Source organism: Thunnus albacares, chromosome 6 (assembly GCF_914725855.1).
Source record: "Thunnus albacares chromosome 6, fThuAlb1.1, whole genome shotgun sequence".
Lineage (NCBI taxonomy): Eukaryota > Metazoa > Chordata > Actinopteri > Scombriformes > Scombridae > Thunnus > Thunnus albacares.
Window position 1 is genome coordinate 20,476,934 of NC_058111.1, and position 27,001 is coordinate 20,503,934.

Consider the following 27,001-nt stretch of genomic DNA (forward strand, 5'->3'; position numbering starts at 1 on the left):
TCATTAATTTGGTTTTTAACAATGTAGATATTACATAACTACCAGCCCTGACATCCTCTCATGAGGCAAAAAAGACATTGTCGTTAGACAGAACAAATGTAGCTCAGTATTTCCTTACTCAGCCAAGAACCCTGCTCTTTAAGTGATTGCAGATTGGGGCTTAACCCATCATATGCCTAAATTAATTATCATTTAATCATGACATACAGCTTGGTTTTGTCTCTTTCCTTTAGGGTAGTGAGCCTCTCTCTTTCCATCTGTGCTTACTTTGCCATTTTTCTTGTTTTAAGTTGTTCTTTGTCTCTCATGTGCTGTAGTGTTGGCTCCCTTCACCATAGGTGGTCCGCTCATGTCATTCATAATAAATGACCACAGGTTTACTTCCTCCTTAACCTGCGTGACTTTCACTCTATTTATATCTGGACTGCCATTTCACAATCATTCACACACACACACACACACACAATATGTCTACAGTTGTACTGGCTGCTAGTAAGGATTCAAGTGACATTGCTCAACAAAGACGAATATTCAGCAGATCTACCTTGTTCTACAATGCTGTTGCTGTCCTTTCATGCCGTTACAGTAAAATCAACACACTACATGTATTCCTAATTCCCTCTTACTCTTATCAACAGTGTGACACCCAGAGTAATCAATGCTAATATGTACAATACAAAAGGAGACACTCAGAATTTCTTGAACTGATCACAGATGGGTATCATGATTTCCTAAATAATCAAAGACATTGCTCGTTTATTAGAAAGAAAAAAAAAGCGTAATATGCTTTCTTTGTCAGTACAATAACCCAATCTCTATTTCTCTCCTTTGGCTATTGATAAGATTTTAACAAAAATAGTCAAAGCAGCAGAACAGTTAAGTCAGAATTATAGAAAAATTCTCCATATTTATTGTTCTTCTGTCCTCCATGTAGTTGTGTCTGTTCATTAGATAAGAAACAGCAAAACTAGACCAAACAACAAACATTAGTGCCAAAAGTCTGTAAAGAGAATAAACTGATTAGTTGTGGTGTGTGTATTCTTATCTCAAACTAAGCTAATGTTCTTTTTCCCACTTTTCCTCACACTCTACTCTTTTATTCGTATTAGTTCAATAGATAAACCAAATTAACAAACAAAGAAGTCCAAAAAGTCTCTCACTGGAGGCCTTTTAAAGATTGCTTCTTTAACTGTCTCTGCATCTAATTCTTATTGACTCTTACTCACTAAAGTTGTTAATATAAAACTGGAGAAAATGGAAAAACAGGAACGTCTTCAGCATACACACACTGATAATATAAATTTAAATAAAGCTTTGTATTTACATACATTAATCGTAATTTAGCCAATGATGATAGATAGGTAGATAGATACATATTGACTTTTTTGTTTTATTTTTGTTTTGATAAACACAGATCTTTTTTAAATGTATTGCTATAAATTAATGCTGGTCAAAAATTCCAATAAACTCTTAATATCTAAATGACCTGAATGAGCATTTTGCTGATCATTGGAGGATACAGACACACCAGCAGTGCTTGTTAATACTGAATGTTAAAAATGTTAATACTGAATATTTTCTGGAAAAGTATTCATTTGTTTTCCTTTGATATCTGCTTGTGGAAACCAATGCATGACTGATGTTCATGTTTCCATGGTTATGTGTAGGCAACTCTTGGTTAAGGTTAGGGAAAGATGCAAGTCTTTGTATTAGTCACAGTCTGCACTGTCTTAACCAAAGTGCTTTTGTAGCCCTGACCTAACCCCCGGACACAAACCTCTGTCTCTGGTGTCAAAGTCCTGCAGTCTAAAAATAAACTTACAAGAATACAACACTTTCTGGGCTGGAAAAAACATTCTTGGTGAACATAATCCAGGCAGCAATTACGTTTCCACCAAAACGTATTTGCGCATTTAGCAGTATATCAACTTTACTTTAAGGAGACAGGGTTGTTTGGTGAGTGTTTAGTGGAGCATTTCTCTAATATTCCACAAAAAGAAAACAAAACTTCATGCATTGGTTTTGTTGAGGCAGATTAACATGTACATGCATATCTCACATGCAGATACATGTGTTCCTGTGTTTCTGTGCATGAGGTATGCAGGTTAATTTGCTGAAACATTTACTTCCCTCTTCCTTTTGTTTCCTTGGAAAACAACACATAGCAGTGAGTGTAAGATGTCACAACACACGCACATACACGTGTTCATGAGCTCACACACATTTGCAGGCAGGGACATACACACACGCATGCATAGGCCAAGCCTACATGACACTTATAAGCACAACACAGTCTGATTACAGCCATAAGGGATGAGCTTATTAATTATTCATGATGAGAGGGGTTTGTTATGTTTTATCTTGTTTTTGTTTTTAGCACAATTGCTTAACTTGATATATAAGAGCATTCAGAGGACAAAGCGCCTTAAAGGATAACTCGCTAAATTTCTGTATGAATTGAAACATGTGGTACAGCTATATTTAAAAATATGCTTAAATCACATATTTCTTTCTTGTTATTGGTTTAAAGTTTAAAACAAGGCTATAGTCCACAGAGGGTTGGATATAGCTCCCAGCAGGAGCCACTGGTTGTCAGCCTTGGTCAAAGCAACAGCTTCGAAAGCTACAGTATGAACTCTGCTGCTCTTGTAGTGTAGTTATCTAGCTGCGCTGCCTCATTGACAGTGGGGGTCAGGGGGGCTGAATCACCTTCATCACCATCTTTGATAAATGTACTTGCCAATGAATTATGTGCCTTTTCCATGTTGGAAACTAATATGAATTTGTTCATGTACGATAACAATAGTTTGAACTTTTATAAAGGTACATTCAGTTGCCAGTTTATAATGTACACATAGTCCAATACAAGAGCCCTGCAATCATTTCTACCTTCATGAAGTGTGACAAAGATTCCGTCAGTGATTGTGGATGGCACACGGTAAAGAAGACACTCAGTAGTATACTCACAAATGGTCATCCCGATACACATTGTTCCCCTCTGTCATTGTGGTGACTGCACAAACCACAAGAAAATCTACAGTCACAACTTTACATGCATCCACTGCAGTAATATAGTATGTTCGGAAGCAAAAAAAAAAACACACTTTACTTGGATCAATTTATTAATACTCATCTCACGTGGAAGTGTTTTGCTCAGCAGTCCGAAACACGGCCGATGCATAGTGCTGTTTTAAATAGAGGCTATAGTGGTCATGTGCATGTGTGCTGATGGCGGAAGATACCATGTTTAACTAGATCATAGTGTAGCACTCGGCTCCTAACACTATTATTTAGTAAGGATTGTAATAATTCTGGACCAGAATCAGAGGATACCAGATTCGGACAGGAGGCAGAAATGGATATTTGCAACATTAAATGACCACACGAGACAAGAAGCTGTAAACTGGTACCGTGTATTATTTTTGAAAATAAACAAAATAAATTAAATAACTTTAAGTTCAGCAAATAGTTAAATTCCACAAAGATATCGCAGTTTCAATTCAGCAACAAATGATTTCTTCTGTCACCCCTTCTTTTGGTTTTGAACCACTGAGTTTTACTACTACTTCTCTGTTTTGACTGGGTGAACCCTTCTATAGGTAATCTCAATTCTCAATATTTCGATCCAACATTAGTTAGGTAACAATATTAGAACCACATCATGTTCAATATTATCACTTCACAACACACTTCAACCTTACAACAGTTCACTTTTCACTGCTCCAGCAATAACAAATGAATACTTTGTCCACTCATTTTAACCAGTGCTGGTCATGGCTCAGTTCTTCCACAGGCACAGGGAATGCGTTTGAAGAAGAATGAAGAAGGTAAGTGTCTTTTCCAAGTCGAGTCAAAAAATAGAGAGTTAAGTCAGAGTCTGGGATTTTGGATTGTGCAAGTGGGGCTGGGGGTTGAGCATGAAAGTGGTGCTGGCCTTGTGCAGTTAAGATGTTTACCTTACCACCGTGGCAGGAGAGAGGTAAAGTTGACAGTTCTCGGCTCTGGGCTCTCGGTTCAGGGATCTTCAATCCAGGGATCTAATGGTCTCGTCTGGTTTGGCTCGCCATCAACCTCAAATCAACTCAAAAAACCTGACCTGCAGTCATTGACATGGCCAGAAATGATCATTAATCAATTGCCATTCTGATTTGTCGGGAATGATTAATTCCTTAAACCTCAACAAAATATATACATATAATGTAAACAATCAACACATTTTAAATAACCCTTACAGTAAATGAATTTAGGAGTAAAATGAACTAAATTACTATTTTTATCTTATACTGGTACTTTTAAATTAAAACAATATTACATGAATTACAGTGCGAACTTTACACACTATATTCTTATGTCTTCTGTTCTTTAAATCAGATTCACTATACCAATGAAATATAATACCCGACAAAACATAACTTAGTATGTTGCTTCAGTATTAAACAGTTCAGTAGCTTTACCAGCCACAGAAAACACTGAGCAATTAAATACTCCACATGTCACATCTTTATATTTTTTCCAGTTGAGTTGTCAAACAGTTTTAGTTTATTTGAGCTCTACAACAATCGGCTAATTGCACTGTTCAGCACTAAATGCTAATTTTTGTTAGCTCTAGGCTCATTCACTTGAACTAGCCGGCTTAGCCTTGCATCGAGTGGCGCAGCATCTAATTTAATTGTTTACTTTTACTACAACTCACCAATGCGGGATTTCCTCTGTGTCACTCGGCAGGTTTCAGTGAGCAGCATCTCACACACACACATCTACATGCTTACATCAAAGTACAGGCTATTACCGTTCTGTTTTGACAACTTTATATGGTGTTTTTACTGTTTTATCTGAGTTATCTGTTTACCGTTCAGCAGTGGGTCCTCTCTCAACAGTGTCACCCAGCGTCTGACTAGCGTACGCTGTGTAGCTTGCCTACGGTGCTGCGGACCTGCGCTCTGATTGGCTGAGGCACTTCCATGTTGTTAACTCTTTGTTACCCGGGTTACAATAGATTATGTTACCTTATTGATGAAATTGTGTCAGAGTTTTGGGCTTTATTTAAGGTATTTGACTAGGAAGTGATGATCCCTTTAATGAGTTATATTTGTTCAATGTAAGAACTGGCAGTAAAATTGCTGATTGTGTAAATTGGAAGATAAGCCATGCCGGTGATTACCACCCCATTTAAATGGATTGCAATGGACATTGTGGGGCCCCTGGAAAAAAGCTCAGCAAGATATCAGTATATTCGTGTTGTATGTCAATACGCTACTGGATTCCCTGAAGCTTTTCCTCTGTAGTCGGTAACCACTCTAAAATTGCTCAGTGCTCTTGTCCAGCTCTTTTCTCACGTAGGCATCCCAGAGGAGATCCTGACCGACCAGGGAATCAACTTTACATCCCGCCTGATGAGACAGCTGTATAAGGAGTTGGGCATTACCGCTATCAGGACATCTCCTTATCACCCAGACACAGATGGCCTGGTAGAGAGGTACGGTAGACATGCTTCCGAGCACCAGAACGTTTGGTGGAGGTGCTGAAGGGGGAGATCCGTTTGATATTGGTGACACACAGTATTCCCCTCTGGATGTCCAAGTTTTAGTTTCCTCACTGTATTTATCTATTTTTGCAACTCAAGCCATCTTGTTATCTTTTCCAAGACAGTTGACCCACCGTTTTTTGGGGTTTTTTTTACATGAATGTTATAATATTCAGTATTTTTTGCTAGTCACTGCATAGCATGAATGTAATGGTTTAGATGACTTGGCTTCATGGCTGTCACAATGGTGGATATAAAAATACCTTTTGATATAATGCAATCCAGAAACCACTAACCCCAGCTTCAAATGCTATAATTGAATGAAATATTCTCTATAACAGTCACAGCAACAACTAAACTCACAAATGAATGCAATGCAGAATTGTTTTATTGGATGATATTACTTTATACAGTGTTGTTTTTTTCTGTTTACTGAGTGTACAATGTAGTAGTTTTCTTGTTTTAACTTTTACTAAGCTCCTTTTAAACAAATGGATGGTTTTCAGATCCCGCTCATATCACTTGCACTAACTTGGCATAAACAATCAAGTTGCCACAAAATTGCCAAAATCTTGCTAAAGTAGTTTACAGTTTAGTTTAGTTTTAATTCTAATTATCTGGGAACCTGTTATCATGTATTTTCCACTTAACCTGTTAACATACAAGTTTCAGTCATCATTTAAAAGGCTCAATAATAAAAACAAATGCATTACTTTGAAATTGCAGCAAGAATAAACACAAAATGGAACACAAAAGCTGTGTGGAATCTGAAATAGAGAAAGTCTGTCATGAGCGCCTCTTTATACTTATCTTGTACAGCTAAACATAGAAATTGTCATATATTACACACACGCTCACACTAATGCATTAACCATGTTCTTTGTATTTGAAGGTTATTGCTGCATATTTAATCTTAAAATAGACAGACAGAAGCGCTTCAACTGAAACTCCATCTTCAGTGGCAAACTCTTGAGCGCATTTGTATGTTACAAAAAAGTGGGTGAGTGTTAAAGGATGACTGAATGTGTGTGTCAGACGGCCATAAAAAAACCCCACAGAGACTGCTCACTGATGGGACAGGAGCAGGGTGTGGTAATCTCACACTATTTTCTTTAAATATTTGAAGTTTAAAATGCATACACATTCATATTGTTTCAGAATTGCTGTGAAACTGCACTTCTGGAAAGAAAAATCTACTAGCAGTACTTCTGAGGAAGATTACAGATGTCTTTTTTATTTCAGTTAAAAATGGTCACATGAAATGGATGATGATCCATATGCTAAGCTAATTCTAAGTATACACACTACCACTACTACCACCACTGTGACTACTACTGGTAATAAAATTTAAGTTAAATGGTTTAGGCCATATGAAGCACACATCAATGTTCAAGAAGCCAGAACGGGCACCTTACGAATGTGAACAATAGAACATTTAAGTGATACTCCACTTGAAATTGTATGATACAGTAGAACATTTGTGTTTTGCTTCGCTGCAGGGGAAGAAAGCAGCTTATATCCTTGTCAGTTAAAGATATCAGTACCTTACATATACTTTCAGTGCTCTGAGAAGGAATCAGTGTAGAGGTCTTCACATACCTGCAGTGTACGCACAGATCTGCTCCTGTGCTTAAAGAATTTGGCTGATGATTTTCCATAGTTTGTTTTTTTGTCAACAAAGCTCATGTGAAAAGCCAAACCAACAAAGAATTTGTCCTTCTGTACTTGCAAGTATTGTGTGTGTATACAAAACCCTCCATTGTTGTCCAAAAACGATTAAAAACATGTCATTGAGCCACACCGTTGCACTGGGTGACATGTTCCATCGTCCTTGAAGAGAGTGATTACCATAGTTATTTTAGAAATGGCTCCAAAGAATAAAAACAGCAATAAGATAGTAACCCTCATGAGTGAGGTTCTTAGTATAGCAGACAAAACTGCCTTATTGCTGTTTTTACTCTTTGGAGCCTTTTCTAAACAAGCTAACCATTAACCATTCTCTTCAGGGATGAACGAACATGTCACTCGGTGCAACAGTGTGGCTCATTGACATGGTTTTAATTGCTTTTGGACAACAATGGAGGAATACAATATATCAATCAGGCTGTGGATACACGCACAATACCTGTAAGTATTATTGGTTTGGCTCTGCACATGAGATTTGATGACAATAAGAAAAATATAGCCAGCCAAATCCTTTAACACACTTGAACACATGAGCAGGCCTTCTGCTCTTCCATTGGTTAATCCATCATGCAACTAATGAATGAGCAACGATAAAGCAGTTTGGACAGTTCCAAAATAGTTACTATCAAGCAATCAGAATTTTTATCAATAAATAGGAATATTTCACTTAGATCTTATATACTTAATTCTTAACACATATATTTCATGTATTAAATAATAAAAACTATAAACACCAACATACACACATACAGTATGTACACTCACATGTACAGACAACCACAAATAAACAGACTGTTTGACCCTGTATAGTTGAAACCGATGTAATGAGACCTCACAGGCTTTAATGTAGAATTATACTCAGGTCACCCACCGCCATATCAGACGAAATTAGCCTTCCCCTTCATGCATGCAGCCCTGCTTTATCCATTCTCTGTCAAAACAAGGCTCAAAGGCTTGCTCCATACTCCTTCATTAGGCATACACACACACACACACACACACATATACATACACACAACTTTTTACTGCTGCAGGGAGCTTGATTATAGCCATTACCAGTGTGACAGCAGTGCCACAGTTAATGATATCTGTGTTATATACGGAGGAGAGCTTTGTGGTGAGTTATTAATGCTAAGATGCTTCGTCTTTTATGGCCTTATCAATAAAGGCTGTTCTGCAAGTCGATGCAGCTGCTTCACACCAACAACTATTCATCCACAACACAAATCGACCCAGCATGATCTGTGTCAGCACGCGTCTGTGTGTGGGAGACTGTAAAAAACGCATATACATATTATGTTTTGCAACACCTCACAACTTGCACCTTTTTTTTTTTTTTTTTTTACAGGTGATGTCTTAATGAAATGCCTACTTTTGTTTCTGTCTGTTGGCATGAGCGTCTTCCTAAATCTCAATAATATGTGTGTCTGTAAGGACTCTGAATTATGAGGAGCCTGAATATTTTTAAATGCACGCTTTGCTTATCATGGTAAATAAACAGTTAAAATACCCAACAACTGTTCTTTTTACAGCCATTTAAATCATCTCTGATCACATTGACTGTAAATAAATCCTCAGTTTTATCATATCTATTTGGAAGATATTAAATCTCAAAAAACAAAGGCAAGCATTAAATGTATATATCACCCAATCTGTCCATTATAAATAACCATTTTGCAGACTGCTGCAATAATAATTATATAATATTTAAAGTAGGTGGCATTTAAGAGATAGGAAGAAGAGGTAGGAGAAATTTGGCTGCAAGGGAAGCAAAGATTTGGAGAATGATTGATGAGATTGATGAATGATGAGAATGAAGAGACTTTGTGCAGGAAGGGGAGTGTGAAAAAACAAGAACATGAAGCAATGCACAGAAAAAATGTAAGAAAGTCAGACAGGTGAGCTGTACAGAGATGAGTGAAAATGACAGCAGGTGAAAAGAGCAGGAAGGACCAAGGTAGGTAAACTTCAAATATAAGTCAGTGTACTTTAAAAGCGAAGAAGGGGATATTGCAACATTTAAAAAAGATAACTGAGAAGAAAGAAACATAAAGGGAATCAATAAAAATGTGATTTATTAAAAGAAAGAAAAAATACAAGACAAATGGAATGCCTTGGATGCCATTGTAGAGACTAACATGGATTAGATGGGCTAAACTGCAAGGGATTCATTCTCACTGAACAGTAATCCAAACCCACAAACCCACCTATGTGTCAGCACTGGCCTGTTATGTCTCTCGCTGGTAAAAATAATGGTGTGTTTAAGTCTCAAGAAACTGGGGAGTCTTTGCTTCTCCAGTCTCTCTGGGAAGTTTGTGTTAAAATGAAGGATCTGTGTGGGCACAAATTCAGAGTGAGTCACCTAATGCCACAACTTCTAAGACCAGATAGTATCACATACTACTTTTGTCACTGGTGTGCACAGGGAGTTACCCACCTCTGCCCATTTGTCTTGAGTGCAAAACTTTTCCACCCACACATATTGCCTTTATCTATCATCTGGCCAAAGACCAAACTCTAATTTAGCCAAAAAGACACATCTGTGCTCTGTGTACCATGGACCCTCCTCTGGACCTCAGTTGCTCTCCATAAGTCAGAGTCCTCTCTGCTCTAAATTGGGATGTGTATTTTCTTGTTCACCCCTACCCATGAAAGTTTCTGTGCATGCTACTGCCTCTCACTCCAGCTCAAAGTTTTGATCATGTACTTGACTCCATCAAAATTGCTTTTGTTAAATATTTCATCGCTCTATTATCAGTACTAAATTTGTTCACCTTTAAGCACTTCTGGCAATTCATCATTTACAACTTTGTAAAAAATGGTTTTGTCTGATATACAACTTTGTGGATATACAATCTATTAAATTTGCACACTTGTTCTGAAAAAGTAGGGTCCAGTCAATAGTTTTATGATCACAGATTAGGCTCACTTAGTCACAGTAACTATTAACTCTCAACATGTTACTAAATGTCATGGTTGTAAATACAGCTGCAGTTTCGGTCCTTACATAACACAAGAGCTTAACTGTCTCTTGCTGCTTTTTATTTTCTTAGTGGATTATGGTGCAGGAGTAGCTTGAAAAAGTCCAGAAGTAAAAGTACATTTTCTTTTTGTCTTGTACAGAATACATATCTTCTCTGTAAATCACTTGTCCTGTGTTTTCCTTTGAGAAAAAAATAGAAACCAAAAGAAATATATATTTTATAGTTTTTGGTTTCATAATGGCTCCCCCTAGCTGCATGAATTCGACAGAATGCTGTTAGTTATCCATCTACCTATCTTGAGAGATGTTTCCATACAGTCAATCAAATCTTGGCGTAAAGCATTAATGTCCTTGTTCGATCAGGTAGCAGCCTGCTATACAACACAAGAGCTATAGACTCTGAACAACCCGCATTTGCTTTCCTGCTAAAGTTCCCTTCTTATCTAACTTACAAACATGAAAACATGTCTTGTCCTTCACCTTAGCATGTTGAAACCAAACAAACATTCATTTGGGAAAAGCCGGTTTTCAGGCTAGATAGCTAATTAGCTTCTCAGCTGCAGCACATTAAACAGCATGTAAGCATATCTGAAAATGTGTCTTTGGTCCGTTGAGATGCTGGTGTGGTCCTTACTCTTCAAAATCCCTGCTGACAACACAATGTCTGCCCTGACTTTTAGCTATAGCATAAGCTTATTTACTTTGTCTTGTGTTTCCTACAGTGTAACACTGTTACTCAGCCTGCAAGTAGCTGTCAATCAAACACAGACACCAACACATCCCTCCAGCCAACTGGGACAAAAAGTAACTTTTCTTATATTTCCCCAAAGACCTTTTTTTTTTTCCTTTCAAATATAAAAAGCTATTAACAATACATTTAAAAGAAGCATGTTGACTTTATTTGTGACTGAAAAAGGGATGGCTACTGTAAATTTGATTCCAGTTGGACTTTAAGACCCCAGGTCACAATTAGAATTTACCAACAAGTATATGACAAAGCACATCATTGATCCATGCACATGCATGTGTGTTTAATGATGTGACAATGTTATAGTTATGGTTTGGTTAGGTTATGGCGCAAAAACAACTTGGTTAGGTTTAGAGAAAGATCATAGTTTGGGTTAAATTTACGACTTGTTAAGTTAGGGAAACCTTCATCATCATGGTTACAATAGCAACAATGTGGTTAAGGTTCAGGGGTGATTGTGGTCATGGCTGGAGAAAAAAAAATATTGACTCACAGTTGGAAATAAGAAATGATCAGCAGTCTCTCAAATTTAAAAATTTAAAGTCTGATGATTTGTTGACCCCGACCTCCTCCCTATGCAGACTTTGATGCTCTATAATAATGTCACACTGTTTCCTCCAATTGCTCCCGACAGAGTCATAATTACTACGGCTGCTAGAGGGCTTTGTCACTTGAACGTAAAACAATAAAAACTGTTACAAGTCCAAACTGACTAAAGCTGCCCTTTTCTGTGAAGGAGGAAGCATCAACATTTTTAACGCCATCTCTGGTGATAGAATCTCAGTGTAATATTCCTTTAAAGAACAGATTATAAGGACAAGAAACACTCAAAACCAAGCCATATACTGCATGCCCCCCCCCCATTCTTAACAATTTCTTCCTCACCCACCCCACCTAATTATCTCTGGTTCTGTAGGTGTTGAATATTGTCTTGTACAAGATAAGATTGTTTCCTGCCTTCCCCTAGTGCTTATGTGCACTGTATGAGTGTGTGTTTGTGTATGCATTTCTATCCACTTGCAGGATTGTTCATGTTTTCCCTCCCCGCAGCTTACACTGATATAAATATCCAGCTAATTAATAACTGCGAAGACCTTAGCATCTCAGATGGGATTTCCACTGGGCTCATTCACTCTCATTCAATTTTCACCTCCCAGCGCAGATGGAGAGACATTCTGGTCTCCCACATTATGGTTGCATGTGCTACATACCCATGAACCGCTCAACCTCCACCACCTTTCTGACTTGCTACACAAAGTGCACACTATGTCCTGCGTTGCTACTGAATGTTGGCTCTGGACATGAAGGTGTGGAATCGTCCATTATGTATAATTTCTTGGGCCAGTTCCTCATAGTTGGATAGTTATAATGCATGGACTACTTCTAAGTGGTATTTCTAACTATTGAACTATTATTTATAACTCTTTAACTTACCCAGGTTATGTCATTCAACACACCTGCCTAACCTTTTGATTTATTAGGGTACATTAAGCTGAGTTTATACATCAGAGAAAATGTGGTGAAAGTACTTTCCACATTGTTACTATAGCAACGGAAGGACGAGCCAAGCTTAAGTATGTTTATAGTTTGCTGAAGAAATTACAGCACAAATGTTTGACATTTTGGATGAGGATGAAATTGTCTTTTATTTATATAATCTTCAACTTTCTTATTGGCAAATGAATCACGTAAATCATGGCAGTCACCACAGTGCGGTGGATATTTCACAGCGACTCCCCCTCCATAGTCTCACCAGGGTTTTTAAAAATGTATTATTCCACATTCAATCACAGCAAAACAGCTAAAATATAACAAATCTACTACTTTATAGAACATAAAGCCAGGTGTGCCAAGACAACGCTATGTCAGCTTTGTGTCAAATTGTTGACTCTGCAAAATGTTTTAATCTCATTCTTTTGGCTTTTTCACTGTCAATTTTGATCACCACTCACAGTAACTCAGATGCAGCAGATTGTCACTGTGTAGTGGAGTAATGAATGATAATCCAATTTTAGTGAGTTCATGTAAAGCGGCTGATTACAGAAATCTAGTTTGGATATTAGAGTGTGAAAGAGAGCTAGAGCATCTTACTGGGCCTATTAAGTGAGCACATCGTCTCACAGATGTTTGACTGAATTAAAAGAACAGACGAATAAATGCATTAAAATTACACACAACAGCAGATGTTTGAGCAGACTCCCAAGGACCCACATGTGCTGTAGAAGATCGACGTCCTCATTACTGACTGACTTTTTCAGCTACATCGAATGTTTGTACTTTTTTTTGTAAAAATGGTCTGTTAGGACCAGATTAATCATGCCTGTCACATTGTGGGCATGAAATGAAACTGAAATTGTATTTTCACTGTCCGTGGCAACTGACAGAAAAAAAATACCTCCCTGTTATTGCGCCCGGCGGCTTCAGCCTGCCTTTCTTTGTGGACAAGAATCAGGTCGTTTACTATGCAACGCTACAGATTGTTCCACGACTGCTGCAGTCAAATGTGTTATCAGCCTGAAGGAGTGTACACCCCAGACATTTTAATATGCTACAACTGTAGAATGTAGATTACATCAAATTGCCTTCACTTTTTTTTCTCTGCTGATCAGCTGATTTTGTAGAATGGCCACATAAGTAAATATATCGGTTACATCTATTTGGTGTCTGTGTGAGAGAGAGAGAATATGTCACCACAGTTTCTATCACTAACTTTACCTTTTCTATTTTCTTTCTGTTTGTACGATAATTCTTCATCCATGAATCATCTCAAAGGTAAGCTTTTTTTTTTCTCTGCAGGCTTTCGAGATTTACGTTTTCAAAAAATGTTTTTCCACTTCCCCTCCTGTGATGAGACACATACCTCTTACTTTATTCTCCAACCACCTTGAACTTCAGCATTTTCTATTAACTTCCCCCCCACATTGTATGGCTCATCTTTCATTCATCTCTACTTTTCTTTAGTTCTCCGTTACATCTTTCACACCCCTCACTAGTTTGTAACTTTCCCTTTGATCACAGCAAATGTTACGTCTGTTTTTTTGGGCCTCAATAGCATGTTTTCATTAATTGTGTAGTTTTATCTGCAACTACAGTGATTGAGCGAGGATAGTCGTGAGCTTTCATTTGATGTCACAGCTCTTTGTTGCAGCTGGTTTTGGGGATCATGCCTTCCCTGTAAGCCAGAATATAATTAAACTAACCTTAAACTAACCTTACTGCACAGAGAAAATTACCATATAAGCATCAGTGACATTATTTGATCTCTTAGGGCTTATAAAACCAAGTTTTTGTAGGTTCTCTCTTTACATAACATGGCACTATCACCAAGGTATCATTCTAGCTGTAATGCTCCTGCTTGTTCCATTGTTACTTTCATGTAAAATATTAGCTGATGACTCCTATGGGTGCAACAGTTGAATTTAATTCACATTGTTATTAAAGCAGTCAGTGGTGAGGCCAAAGAGCATAAATAATACACTGCACACACTCTTGTTCCTGAAATATTTATTGATGATAATGAAAAAATCAATAAAACCAAGAGCACACAGTGAATTAATCCTTTGACTTCACCTGCTGTTACAATAAATACACTTTCAATACAACTTAATCTGAAGCCCAAAATAACGCAATCAAAAAAACACCTAAAGCGCAACCATCTCTGTGACTGCTAGTTGTGTACACACTCCGCTTCACAAGGTCTCTTGTTTTTTTCATACGACTCTGACTTTGTCAAGGTGCAGAGTGCTGGCATCTCTTCATCTGCCACACTGTTCTCTCTCTTGAGCTTTACTCTTCTTGCTTTCATTCGTTTTTGATCTTTCCATTCAATGCTTTTGTCACCCATTCTTTTACTCTGCCTCTTGTCTCATTCTCCTTTTGTCAGTGTCCCATTACATTTCTTCTCAGTGAAAATGAAATTTTCAGTTTGTTCCCCTTTTTTTTGCCTTTGGCATTGTTATGTCTTACAGTCTTTCTGCACTCTTTGTTGTCTTTTGTTCCTTTTTCTGTCTTTGTATGTACAAATAATAACCTTTGCAAAAACTGGGGAAAATGCTTTCCTTTTTTCAGTTATGACAGGATTTTTTGGCTATGTTGCTTACATTATTAATGATTGATTTTAATGGATTTTGTTTAAACAGAAAAGACACTCATTCTTGCGTGTATGTGTGTATACAGGCCACTCCTCCTCCTTAAATGTCAGTCACTGTCTCATCTTTAGAATACTCTGTCCTGTCCCCTTTTTAGCTCTCTCTATTGCAGCAGCTTTTTTTAAAACTTCCCTTTGTCACACTATATCACTCTCCTCCTCTCTCTTTCTAAGATTTTAACCCTGAGGGGTTCAAGGATTGCAGCACGATGGCCATATAACAGTGTGGAAGATTCTCCGGCACATGCATACACATACATACAAAATAACACAAGGCGTACACATACATAGAGGGGAATAAATAGGCTGTCTTAAAATTGAACACACACACACACACACACACAAGCGAATGGTGGACAGAGTAAAATGAATAGATACATTCAGTGTAGTATAAGCACTCAGTAGAGCACAAACCTATCATCACTGAACACTTCAACAGCTCACAAAGCTGCAGCATGCATAACAGTATAGTAGAGTTACCGGTTTATTAGGGACATTTACATATAACTGTAATGTGATCCAACAGAGCCCTGCAATAAATTCTATTTCTGTGTCTTCATAATAATAATATGTTTTGTTAAAACATTCATGGTGCTGTTGAATTGGATTGCATCCTGCTCATTCTCATTCACACTTTCCACTTGTTAGTTGTTTACTGTTTATTCCGTGACCTCCTACTTTCTTCTTTCTCTCAAAAAAATAATTTCCCTTCACTTACATTCTGTCTTCTCTTCACCAGTGTCACTATCTATCTTTCACTCTCATACTTCTCCGCTCTCTCACACTAATTGCCTCCCTCAGCGTCAGCCTCTCCCTTGCCGCTTAGCCACCTTTTTCCTCTCTCTCTCTTTCTCAGCGGAGGTTGACAGAGTGCTAACATATGTGTGCCATCACATGTTGTATGTGTCACATTCTGTATCTTTGTGCACCCGTGACTATCGTCTCATGCTCCAGTGCTCCTATGTGTACTAATTTTCTCATTCACTCTTCACTCTAGTTGTCAGATTTTGCGACAGCTGGAGTAGGTTTGGGAATATCTTTTTTCATCTATTTTTTTCAGCTGATGACATGTTTCTTGGCAACACACATTCGGCTCTCACTTTCAGTAAATTAATATTTGGAGATGAGCTACACAAAATTAACTGTCAATAGCTATGTTTACATAATTCAAAACTGACTAATAAGAGACAAACAAACCTGAAACTCCAAATCCAAATAATGTTCTGCTTAACGTGATGTTTTGTCTTAAAGGAGACATATTATGATTTTTCTGTTTTTTTTTGTTATTTATATACTGTTATGATGTTGGATATCTATTAGGGATGTGCAGAGGGCCCAGTATTTGTATTTGTATCTGTATTTGTTGAGGCAGCAAATTTATTTGTATTTGTGTTTGAATAAAAGTGGAAAGACGCTTAAAAATCCTGTTTTTGTTTTTATTACACTTTTAATTTTAGACATTTACAGTGTTACAATAAGTCTTCATGAATAAACTACTTTATGAAGGAGGTCCCCACACCGGGTCTCAAACTGGAGTCTCTCAGATCATTGACGACTGCGCTGACTACTGAGCTAAAATTTATACACCAATAACACAGAGACAGCAAAACGTGTAACGTGTAGGGAAGAACTTGTTATCACTATTCTTGCTTTGCACTTTTCATTTATTGCCTATTTTTTACGACCTCACTTTGTGGAAAGGAGAAGGGAAACAACAGGTTATGGAGAGTCCCTTGGGAGCACTTTGCGTGTGTCAGTAGCTCAGCTTTATCTGAGGGGAACACCCCCAACTCTGGGAGTGATGTCCAAATTAGGAAATGTGTGTCATGTTGACTCCCTTCACTTAGATCTGCTAAGAGACTGAGATAGCGATGTAACCAACCTGTGCCCTGGTATTTCACATATTTTTTGTTTTTCTTCCCCAAAACAAATAACTTTTAAAAATATTTGTATATTTGTGCTTTGCATACCCTTGAAATCTATGTTAAACATGGTAAAAGTGGTAAAATGCTCCCTGCAAGTCAAAAGCCCAGGCTTCAACCTGCTCTGAATGCTTTGTTTTGCAATGTTTATTTTTTCTACTTTGTCGACAAGATGATGTCAGCTCATCGTGCATGCCTATAAATGGCCATCTATTCCATAGCCTTGGTTGCTAAGGTTGTTGCTAAGGTTTTTCCACAGGTTGTTTGTGTTGTCCACTCATATTTCAGATCCGATTCTGGCTCAAAGATGTATGAATGTATTTGAGAAGTTGACATTTCGAGTAAAGAACAAGAAAAAGAAGTGAAATCATTTCATGGTTTGTCTACATAGCCTCTGGTGCTGGTGGAAGTCTGCCAAGGGGCAGCCTCTGAGAGCTGGCCAATCAGAACAGACTGGGTTCATTGGAAGGGGGCTAAAACGGCCTGTTTCAGACAGAGGCTGACTTGAGGGGCTACATAAAGAGCCAATATAAGATAAATGAGGAGTTTTTGAACTGTAATCATGATATTCCATAGAGCCCCTGATTTAAAACATACACCTGGAAATGTGCATGATGTTCCCTTTAAATGTGTCATGGTAATAATTGTGAGATCAGATATCTCCAAACATGTAGCAACAGCATTTTACTGTGTTAATTTCTTAACTATGCACCAAGGTTCACATCAAATACGTAGGGGGCAAAGATGAACATCCCTGCTATTGACAGATCATCAGCTATTGACAAATAGACTGAATGTAAGCATCTATTTATGACATCATCCCGCGCAGACACAAATAAACACATGTAGGGTATGACAAAGTGCAGACACATTTGTTCAGTACAATATTATTTCTTTGTCCTAACAGTTGTTGGTTTTATTTTGTTTGTCTTGTCTGTTCTCTGATACTGGCTGTATTTGTTTTTCCCCATGTGATCTTGTGATTACAGTTTTCGTGAACATTATTATTTTGGCCTTTTTCTTGCTTTTTTCATTTTATGTCAAATACGATGAGGTATCTGTGACTCTAGCCTACTTGTTTCGCTCTCTCATTCTCTGCCTGTCTCATTTTTCTTTCCTCTATCAATGAGGAAGACTTCAGAGGGAATGCACATTTCAGCCATTTTCCCCTTCTCTCTTCCTCTCAATTCTCCTTTCCTCCTCTCTTCCCTCCACTCAGAACTGGGGAACGACAATGCTTGTTATTAACTTTCTCATACCATTTATCTCCCTTTTCACACGCCATTTGTTTCAGTCTCATCAGTATTCTCCCTATCTTGCAGACCCCACCTTCATACCTCACTATCCCAATACATCATTCTATCTCCTGATTGTAAGTGCAGCACTGTCCCTGTCATCGTTGTCAGTGTGGTCATTTGATCTGCTCGAGATCACAGTGCAGCCGGAAAAAGCGTTTGACCACAGAACATAAAGGCATTATCATCAAAATCAAATTTAGCCTGTGGAATGGCATATCAGGTGCACTGGTATTTTAGTCCCTCGCAATGTCTGTCAGATGGAAAGGATTTGATCAATTCTGATTTCATTAACATTCTCCCCATGAGTTTGATCCTTTGATTCTTTTCTCATAAATTGTTAGAGGGAGATGTTTAAGAGTTTTTTTATAGCATTTATTTAGTGTTGCTTCTTACTTACTCTACTTCTCTTGTAAAAAAAAAACAACAAAAAAAAAACCCACAGTGCCCCAGAGCACCTGTTCTATATTTCACTATGGTGCCTAAGAGCACCCATCATTTTAATTTTTTTTCCAGTGTATCAAAAAGGGAAAGTAAAGTCATGAGCTTTGTAGATACTTTAAGTTGTCATTGATGAACTGGAAATATATATCGAAATGTTGAGATCTGTGATTTTTTTTGAAACCCATGAAAATGGGTGAAAATGATCTACAAAATGGCTCCGCCATCTAAGCATCCCCGTCTTTATAATGTTATGGAAGCTATACAATTGTATTGTGAGAGCGATCCTGACCCCCAATGCATCATGGAAAGCAACAATGACATTGTAAGGTTGAGTTTTCTGCCTGAAATCACATAATCACCATCACTAAACAGCAGGACCTACCTGGCTTTCACTGCTGGAACCGGATGCTGTTTTCCACGAGGCAGTGTGCCGAAGAGTCAGCCGGTCAGTAGGGAGGACTGACCGGCTTGCAGCGACTTTTCCCCATATAAGTTCGGAAATTTTTTTCCATATTAGTGTGACAACTATTGTTGTCTGCTCTTATAACATTACTGTGTGGGTTGAATTGTGGGACGTTTTCTATCCAGTGAAAGATCTGTTTTGTTGTCAGACTCTGAACGTTGACTCAGGAAGCAGACGGAGAGAAATGTATTTGTTATAAAAGTGACCTGAGGTTACTGTTCTCTTCTTTTAGATAGACTCAGATACATTTCTCATTGAATGTTTTGATTGTTTGGCATAATTGTATATTGATTTCATGTACATCTAAGTAAAAATAGGGTGCAATTATAGGCTATGATTTGTTGACACTAGGAAGCAGATGGAGAGAAATGTTGTAGATCACATTCTCATTGTAAAATTGACCTGGAGTTATTTTATTATAGCCATAAGCCCCGCAAGGCTGTGGTTTACAATGATTTTAGAACAGCTAAACAGGGTTTTAGGCCCAACAACTCCCCTTAGCTGTTCTAAAATCACTGTAAACCACAGTCTCACAGGGCTTATTGCATTTATAAAACAGTTACTACATATACCTGGCAAGGTTTCATAAAATAAACACACAGCAACAAAAAATGCAATAATTTATTGATAAAAAAATAATCATTCTTCCACCAAGCAATATCTTCAGTGACATTTAGCAGAATAGTTACCAAGCAACACACAGACACAGTGGAAAACATGCTTAAAGATGGGCTGATTATTAACATTTATCTGGATATCGACATTAATTGTGCAATTGTTGAAGTGTTCAATTATGAACACTTTGCTGGTACAAGGATGTTTGACTCTCTTTCTCTTGCCTCTATGCCAGCATCAGAGAGTTTCTGTACAGTGGTGCTTCGCAAGCAGTTGTTGGTGTAGACTGTCTCAGTGCCGGCTGCTTTTCAAATGCGTGGCAACATGGAGCCAAGGAAGTTCACCCCCATGGGCTCTCTAGTATACCTAACGTTTGGAGAAAGAAAAATAAAGTGTTGCCATCATGTTGCAGTTACATTATAACCACATATGTGTCACTTTCCAGCCATATAATTTTTGTTACAGTGTAGATTAACCAAGCTACACTGTAACAAAAAAAAGTTACATCATTAACTTACCATAGATCAACAGTGTAGTTTGTCTGCTTTGGATGGAGATAAAAGGCCGCTGGAAAGCAACGAGAGGTATTTCTCCAACGAAGCGACTGGCTTCGCAAACATAAATCCCTGTAGGCTCTCTTTGTTTCTTTCACCGGCATCTTTGTGGTTTTTTGTGCATTCGTTGAATGACAGCATTGCATATTTCTGACCGTTCTCGTCCTGGAGGATGATAAATGATTCAGGCTTCAGTTGGCAGTTGCCCTCTTTAGCTCAGTGTCCCATATAGTGCTGCAAATCAAACCAGACTTTGTTGACAAGACCCTCAGGTGTGTTTGGATTCAGTGCCTGAGAGTGCTTGATTTTCTGAAAGTCTGCTTCCATTAATGCAGGGTGGTGGGATGTTTTGTCGCATGCTTCTCGGCAAAGTTTTTTCACTACTCCAACGAAAATGAAGTTGCTAGTGATAAACTCAGGATCTTTCAACAACCAGGATCGGCTGATCAGTGGATCATTGATGTACTGGTAAAGCCCTGCACGTAGGCCAAGATAACTGCTGAAACCATCGGGTTCACCTTTCCTATTTTTCACAGTGGCATAAAACTGATGGAAAGCCTGGTTTAGCTCCATTTTGGTGATTGATTTAAAATCAATAGCCAGATCTCTCTTGGTACACCAGGTCTGAAAATAGCGAACAGACCACATCGTCTATTTAATGGTCTTACCTTCATATCTTGACTTTTCCAGCTTTTCAATGTCTCTCTCATTAATTTCAGCATTTCTCCTTTCTTTTTTATCTTCCTCCTCCATCCTGTCCATCTCTTTCCACCACTCATCCAGGCGAAGCCCACTCAGTAAATCAACAAAATCTGACATTTTGTTTGGTGCAATAATAGTGTTGTAATGTGTTCACAGATGTGTGTTTATAAAGTATCTTATAAAGGCTTCAAACGCGGCTCAGCCAATCGAAATTAAGGACCAGAGCTATCCATTTTATAACTTCTTTTAGAATCTATTGGATCTCTCATTGTATGTTTTGGTTGTTTGGCACCATTACATTTAGGCTATTAATTTCATATTATGTACACCTATGTAATAATAGGATGTTACTAAGGGCAGTTACTTGCTGACTTTGAGATTTTACTTCTTGTAACTGTGTACAGTTTGTATAGAGTGTAAAGTTTTTCCAAAGAAAAAAAAATGCTGTGTATGTGTGAGGAAGATTGTTATGTTTCATACTGTAGAAACTGGTCAGTGCCTCATCACATAAATGTTATCTTGAGGGTAGGTGGGGTTATAAGAGAGTGTAGGTTTATAGTGATAATTACTTGATTTTTCTGCTACACATGCCACATATTGGTACCAAATTAAAGAGGAAGTTGTGTTTTTTTTTAAATGACAACAACTTTTGATTGTCAATTTCTTTCTGTTTTTGAGATAGAGCTGTTTGTTTGGATTGAGTAGGAAAATGCTAATTTAAATGAGGCACCTCAGTGAACTGCAGCATCATTCTAGAAATCTACCAGGGTCGAGAGGGTTAAATTTAGAGTTATTCATTAAACTGCTTTATGTGTTTCCCTCAGGCCTGACAAACGTGATGAATACATTCCTTAATAAAACGCTTGTGGAGCCATCATTTTTATATTTCCACTGTATCCTTGCCTTTGTTGGTGCGTTACTACATTTCTTTGTACATTAACCACTGCCAACTGTCAGTCAGTAGAATAACATGAAACTGGTATCACATCCTCCCTTTATACAAAAAAAACAAAACAAAACAGGGATGAAATGGATGAAATTGCCTTAACGTAAAGGGTGACGTATGCTGTTCAAATTGTAAAGCTCTTTGAGGTAAATTTGAGATTTGGGATTTTAGTCTATATAAAAAAATGACTTAAGGAAATGAACAAAAATACTCAAGCACAGAGTCTTGAGTTTTAATTCCTGGCAGCAGTGCCTCTAGCTTTGTCAGGAATCCAACTCTCTAAGTATTTGCATATGGCAAGCCAGTGAGGGATCATCTCTCTTCTCTTCTCCTCTCGTCTTTTAAATTCTGTTATAGGTAGGGGTTAATGCACTATTGTGATACAAAAACAACAATATAAATTGTGAGGCTAAAAAATTGATTGCAGTATCAACAAAATCTTATATGAGCAATGGACTAGGAGAGGGGCACCTTTTGGCTTTTTTCAGAATCCAAGGATTGTGTTCTTTCTCTTGCCAAGATAACAAGCAAGCAGCATTTAAATACAAAGTTAATTTTGAGCACACACTGATAGCTGTTTGTCTTTGGCCAAAAACAGCTAACAGACTAGCTTCCAACTACTGTGAAAACAGGAAGCAACTCTGTGTGTTACAACTCAAGCAGACTGATTTCCAAACTTATTAGAAAATCAAAGAACTAAATCTGCCTCTAAATATAGCTTGCAATGAAAATGCGACTGACTAGGATCTTTAACCACCTTAGTTTTGGAAATTCTTGTTTTTAGCTATTAATGTGCATTCAAGTTTACATTAGTTCATGCACATGAGGACATTTTGGTCTATGCGATTTTTACTCATTAGTTACAATTCTATGTTTTTCCCCTTTTAAGTTAAGAGAGGTTTTTCGCTCTTTGAAAGAAGGTCTTTAAGAAAATATATGAAAAAATATGTTTAAACTGAACACACTGCTTGCACTTTACTTAATCACACTAAGTAAAGTTATAACTTCCATAAGTCTAAAATTGACAAATACAGTTGCATCTTGCTTGAAAGTTACAATTGTTCTACTTTTTTGATTTTTTTTTTTTTTTTTTGACGTCCCTATGATGTGAAACATTCTGGAAAAAGAACATTAAAAATGCAACTTTATAGAGTTCCTGCTGAAAACCAACCAGCTGGGACTCTACATAAATACCTTGATTTGAGAGTGTGTGTGTGTTTGTGTGTGTGTGTTCATTTGAATGTATTTGATATATGTGCACATTCCTGCTGCTGCTCTCTCCCATGCCCTGAGGAATTTCCTGGAGTTCCCTGTTTCCTGATCACCTGTTATCATCCCCAATAATATGCCCACACACACATACACATACATGTTCGGTCAGGCAGCATGATGATCTATTAAAGGAACCCATCCCTTTCCTGATTAAAGGTGTGTGTGTGTTTATGTGCACTGTATGTACGTACATGAATGTTCATGCTCCAACCAGGAGGTCAGAGTCTGTCCTTGATGACTCCTGAACACCTTTCAGCCAACAGGAAAGGAAACTATGAAATAAAGAGACAGAAAAAAAAGTGAGTACAGAGAGTTAAGCAATGGAAAGAAAAGTAGGTTAAGGCTGCATCATAATGAATGCTATTGAATGTAATTAAATTATATGGGAAATTAGATTCAGGCCACCACAGTGAGCTGAATAGTGGCAAAATGGTTATTAGTCAGTAGCGTACCAGACTGATCTTCCTCACACATTGTATATTTAATAAAAATGTTCATTTTCCAATTTGCAATTGCACTGTGTAAGCCCGCCTGAGCGATAATCCGTTATGCTTGATTCTAGTTGTGATGTTCACATCCCGCATCTATGCACATGATCCTTTTTCTCATCTGCATTCCCTTGCTTAGGAATTGTTTAGCGGTTTCTGAAGATATTAAAAAACAAATTTGATGACGAGAGAATACATGAAACACATGATAGGAAAGGTGAGAAGTAGAGAAAAAAAAAATGTTATCAAAGACAAAGCACGAAAAGGTACTTGTGCTAGAGGCTATAGATAACAAAAGAAAAAGCTTGAGTGTGATACAAGAGGAGGAATGAAGAAGAATGGATAACTAGACTATGAAACCTTTTCAGAAATGCTGAAACATATGAAAAGGAATTCACAGGTCAGCTCTCATGTTGTCAGAAGCAGGCATCTACAGTAAAGGAGGTGAGGAAGGGAGAGGTGAACTTAAGGTGAAAAGAGAGTTAGAAGAGCTGAGTGGAAGTGAAGGATGAAAAAGAGGGGCTGTGGAGGAAAAGAGAAGATGGTCAGACGTGAAGCAGATGTGTTCATGTAGTATCCAAAGGTGATAAAAGAACTGTTGCCTGACAGCGAGCTCTCCTTAAAGTTTAATGGCACAGCACTGATCCCCTACCAATGCTGGATAACGGTTTTAACAGCTGAGAAAAGCCCTGTGCGTGTCATTTGTGTCTTTTCCTACCTCAGCATGTTTGTTCTCTCTTGAGTCTTTATGCATCTGCTATTCTTTTCCACAGCCTCAGTGAGTGTTTCTGTGTGTGTGTGTGTGTGTGTGTGTGTGTGTGTGTTTCCTGCAATTGTAACTCATTTCAGCTTCCACTGAGTGCTCACACAAATGTGTCTGTGTGTGCGCCAGATGAACCTTTGTATCTTAGGTGCCAACACTTTCCATGATGGGGTCATGACTCTTTGCCATGGGTCAATGCAGGCTATGTGTTAAATGCCCAGGGGGTCTTGTTTTTAAAGCATATTGTCCTTTGATTTCAGCATTTATGAGTATAATTATCATGAAAACATTTTCTAGTTGTGAATACAAAAGGCGCCAAGTGGGAAAAACATGCAAGTGACAAATGGCTGGATACATTGCTTTAAATGTAATACTAGCATCTACATGATACTGTGCTGTATAACACAATATTACTAAAAATTGTATAAATTGTATTACTACCTTTTCTTCTGCAGGTTTGGCTGATCTGTAAGTATCTCTTTTTTCACTATTACAGCACATTATCTCAAATAATGGCATTCTATTGCTTTCTTAATATCACTTTATAAGCTCGTAAAGAATGCAGTTGTATCAGCAAAACTGAAGGTCAGTTCCAGCAAGCCTGAAGGGGAAAAAAAATCCGGTTGGTGCTGCAGTGAGTGTTGCCTTCCAATTTCATTTAGCCTTTTCACTGCCACCACAAGCTCCTCACAGAGTGCAGTAATGGATAAGGGAAAATTAGCCCAGTTAGAGGTGATAAATGATTAGGTCTTGTTAAGAAAATCTGTAATGGTGGATTTCATTAGTGAGTGAAATGAGCATGTCTCTGCCAGTTGTGTGGATTTGTAAAAGTAATGGATTTGTATTGAGGTTTTTTTTTTTTTTTTTAAGATGAATGTGAGGAATGGCATTGAACTGAATGGCATCCTTCTGTGAATTGAGAGATCCTGTGCAGCTAACCACCATCTTCACTGATTTTTTAAACCTTTTGACCTTTTAATTCCAATACCTTAGAAGATATCAGCAACTGGATACAATAATTATAGACCAATTGGATGATGTAAACAAAGTCTGAAAGTCTGAATGAGATCAGAGAAATAAACAGGAAGGAAATTAAAGAACTGGAGTTAAGTTTGTAAATCGGTCAGTCTTAGCTGTCACACACAATCCTTGCTCATTACCGCAAATATCAGACCCATAGCTCTTCTGTGATTGGTTATGGATGATGTATTCACTGGATACAACATGACAAGGTCAGCCAATGCTAATTTGTGTTGCCGATTTAATTTTCCCAGTGGCTAACTGTGGTACTACAACAGAATATTGCCAGTGACTCAGAGAGCATTTTCCCCACAGACTGTCATTATAAAAGACACATTTTAAAAAGGCTGAAAGAACACCTCAACACAGTAAGTTAAAAGGTACAAGCCCAGAAAGACACAGTAATGTGAATGTGTCATGGGCTGCACTAAAGCCAACTGGGAAGAGTGTGAATTTGTAGCCATTTTGCCCTACCATCCACCAGTGGGTAATCTAGTGTCCTTACATTTTCTGCAAAAAATGTTTTGAGTCATACCACCTACTAAAAGTCTTGCTCAAAGGACACTTCAGTTTGAAAGATGTCTTCTTTCACCATGCACTTTTCTGCCCTTCTTTTCAGAGACGGTTGGTAAAATCTCTGCTGGACATTTAAAATATGGATGGTAGCACTATGTGTGCACAAAAAAGACACACACGAAATATGAGAGGTTCCTAATGGAAAAAACAGGTTATTATTTGGAAACAAGTGTATTTGGCCCGCATTCCGTCTTCTAATGCATCTATTACACCTGATATGTCATAATGAATCTCTTGGAAGGAGGGGTAGATGGATAGAGGGAGTGGTACAAGATAAGGATGAGACACTTGAGTATAAACTGCATGTGGCAGATGGGGAAAAATGTCCAAGGTGACAGGAGAAATGCTGTTCAGGGTAAAATGCTTTAGAAACATTCCTCCTATCCAGCAAGGCTAAATATAGGCTCATTAAAAATCTAAAGAGCCCATCGAGGGGGGGAGGGGCAGGGGTGTAGATGGGAAAAGAGTTTGCCAGAAACACAGAGAAAGTGAGATTAGAGGGAGAGACGGACAGGAAAGAGAGATTTAAGAGGGGGTAGCGGTGATGAGAGACAGGAAGTAGTGTTAGAAATAATGAAAAATGGAGGGACTCATAGAGAATAGGGCGTTTTTGGTTTTGTACCTCACAGGAGAGAATAGCGTGTCACTTCCATCACGTAGCAGCCACCAGCTTGCCCGCTTATCCTCTTTACAGTATTCTCTGCTCTCATCCAGTATTCAATAGCCTGCTACTATTCGGCCAGCAGAAATAGAAAAATGCCTCATTGTCATATTTTACTTCCATTCCTTCTCTAATTGAAAAGTGAGGAGGAGGAGTAAGAGGTGGCTGATGAAAGAGACCGAGAGAAAAAGA

At 38.0% G+C, this 27,001-nt stretch overlaps 2 long non-coding RNA genes across 3 annotated transcripts; both read right to left on the reverse strand.

Moving 5' to 3' along the window:
- Positions 1 to 3,099: 3,099 nt before the first annotated feature.
- On the reverse strand, positions 3,100 to 10,338 carry LOC122983566. 2 transcript variants are annotated; one of them, XR_006403736.1, is made up of 3 exons: positions 4,850 to 10,338; positions 4,694 to 4,764; positions 3,100 to 4,096 (listed from the first exon to the last, which is right to left on the reverse strand). It is a non-coding gene; the product is annotated as an uncharacterized LOC122983566 (long non-coding RNA). The 2 variants fall into 2 exon arrangements; XR_006403735.1 differs by having other exon boundaries at positions 4,694 to 10,338.
- Positions 10,339 to 19,819: 9,481 nt separating this feature from the next.
- On the reverse strand, positions 19,820 to 25,978 carry LOC122983565. Its single transcript, XR_006403734.1, has 2 exons — positions 20,346 to 25,978; positions 19,820 to 20,193 (listed from the first exon to the last, which is right to left on the reverse strand). It is a non-coding gene; the product is annotated as an uncharacterized LOC122983565 (long non-coding RNA).
- Between the last annotated feature and the right edge of the window lie 1,023 nt (positions 25,979 to 27,001).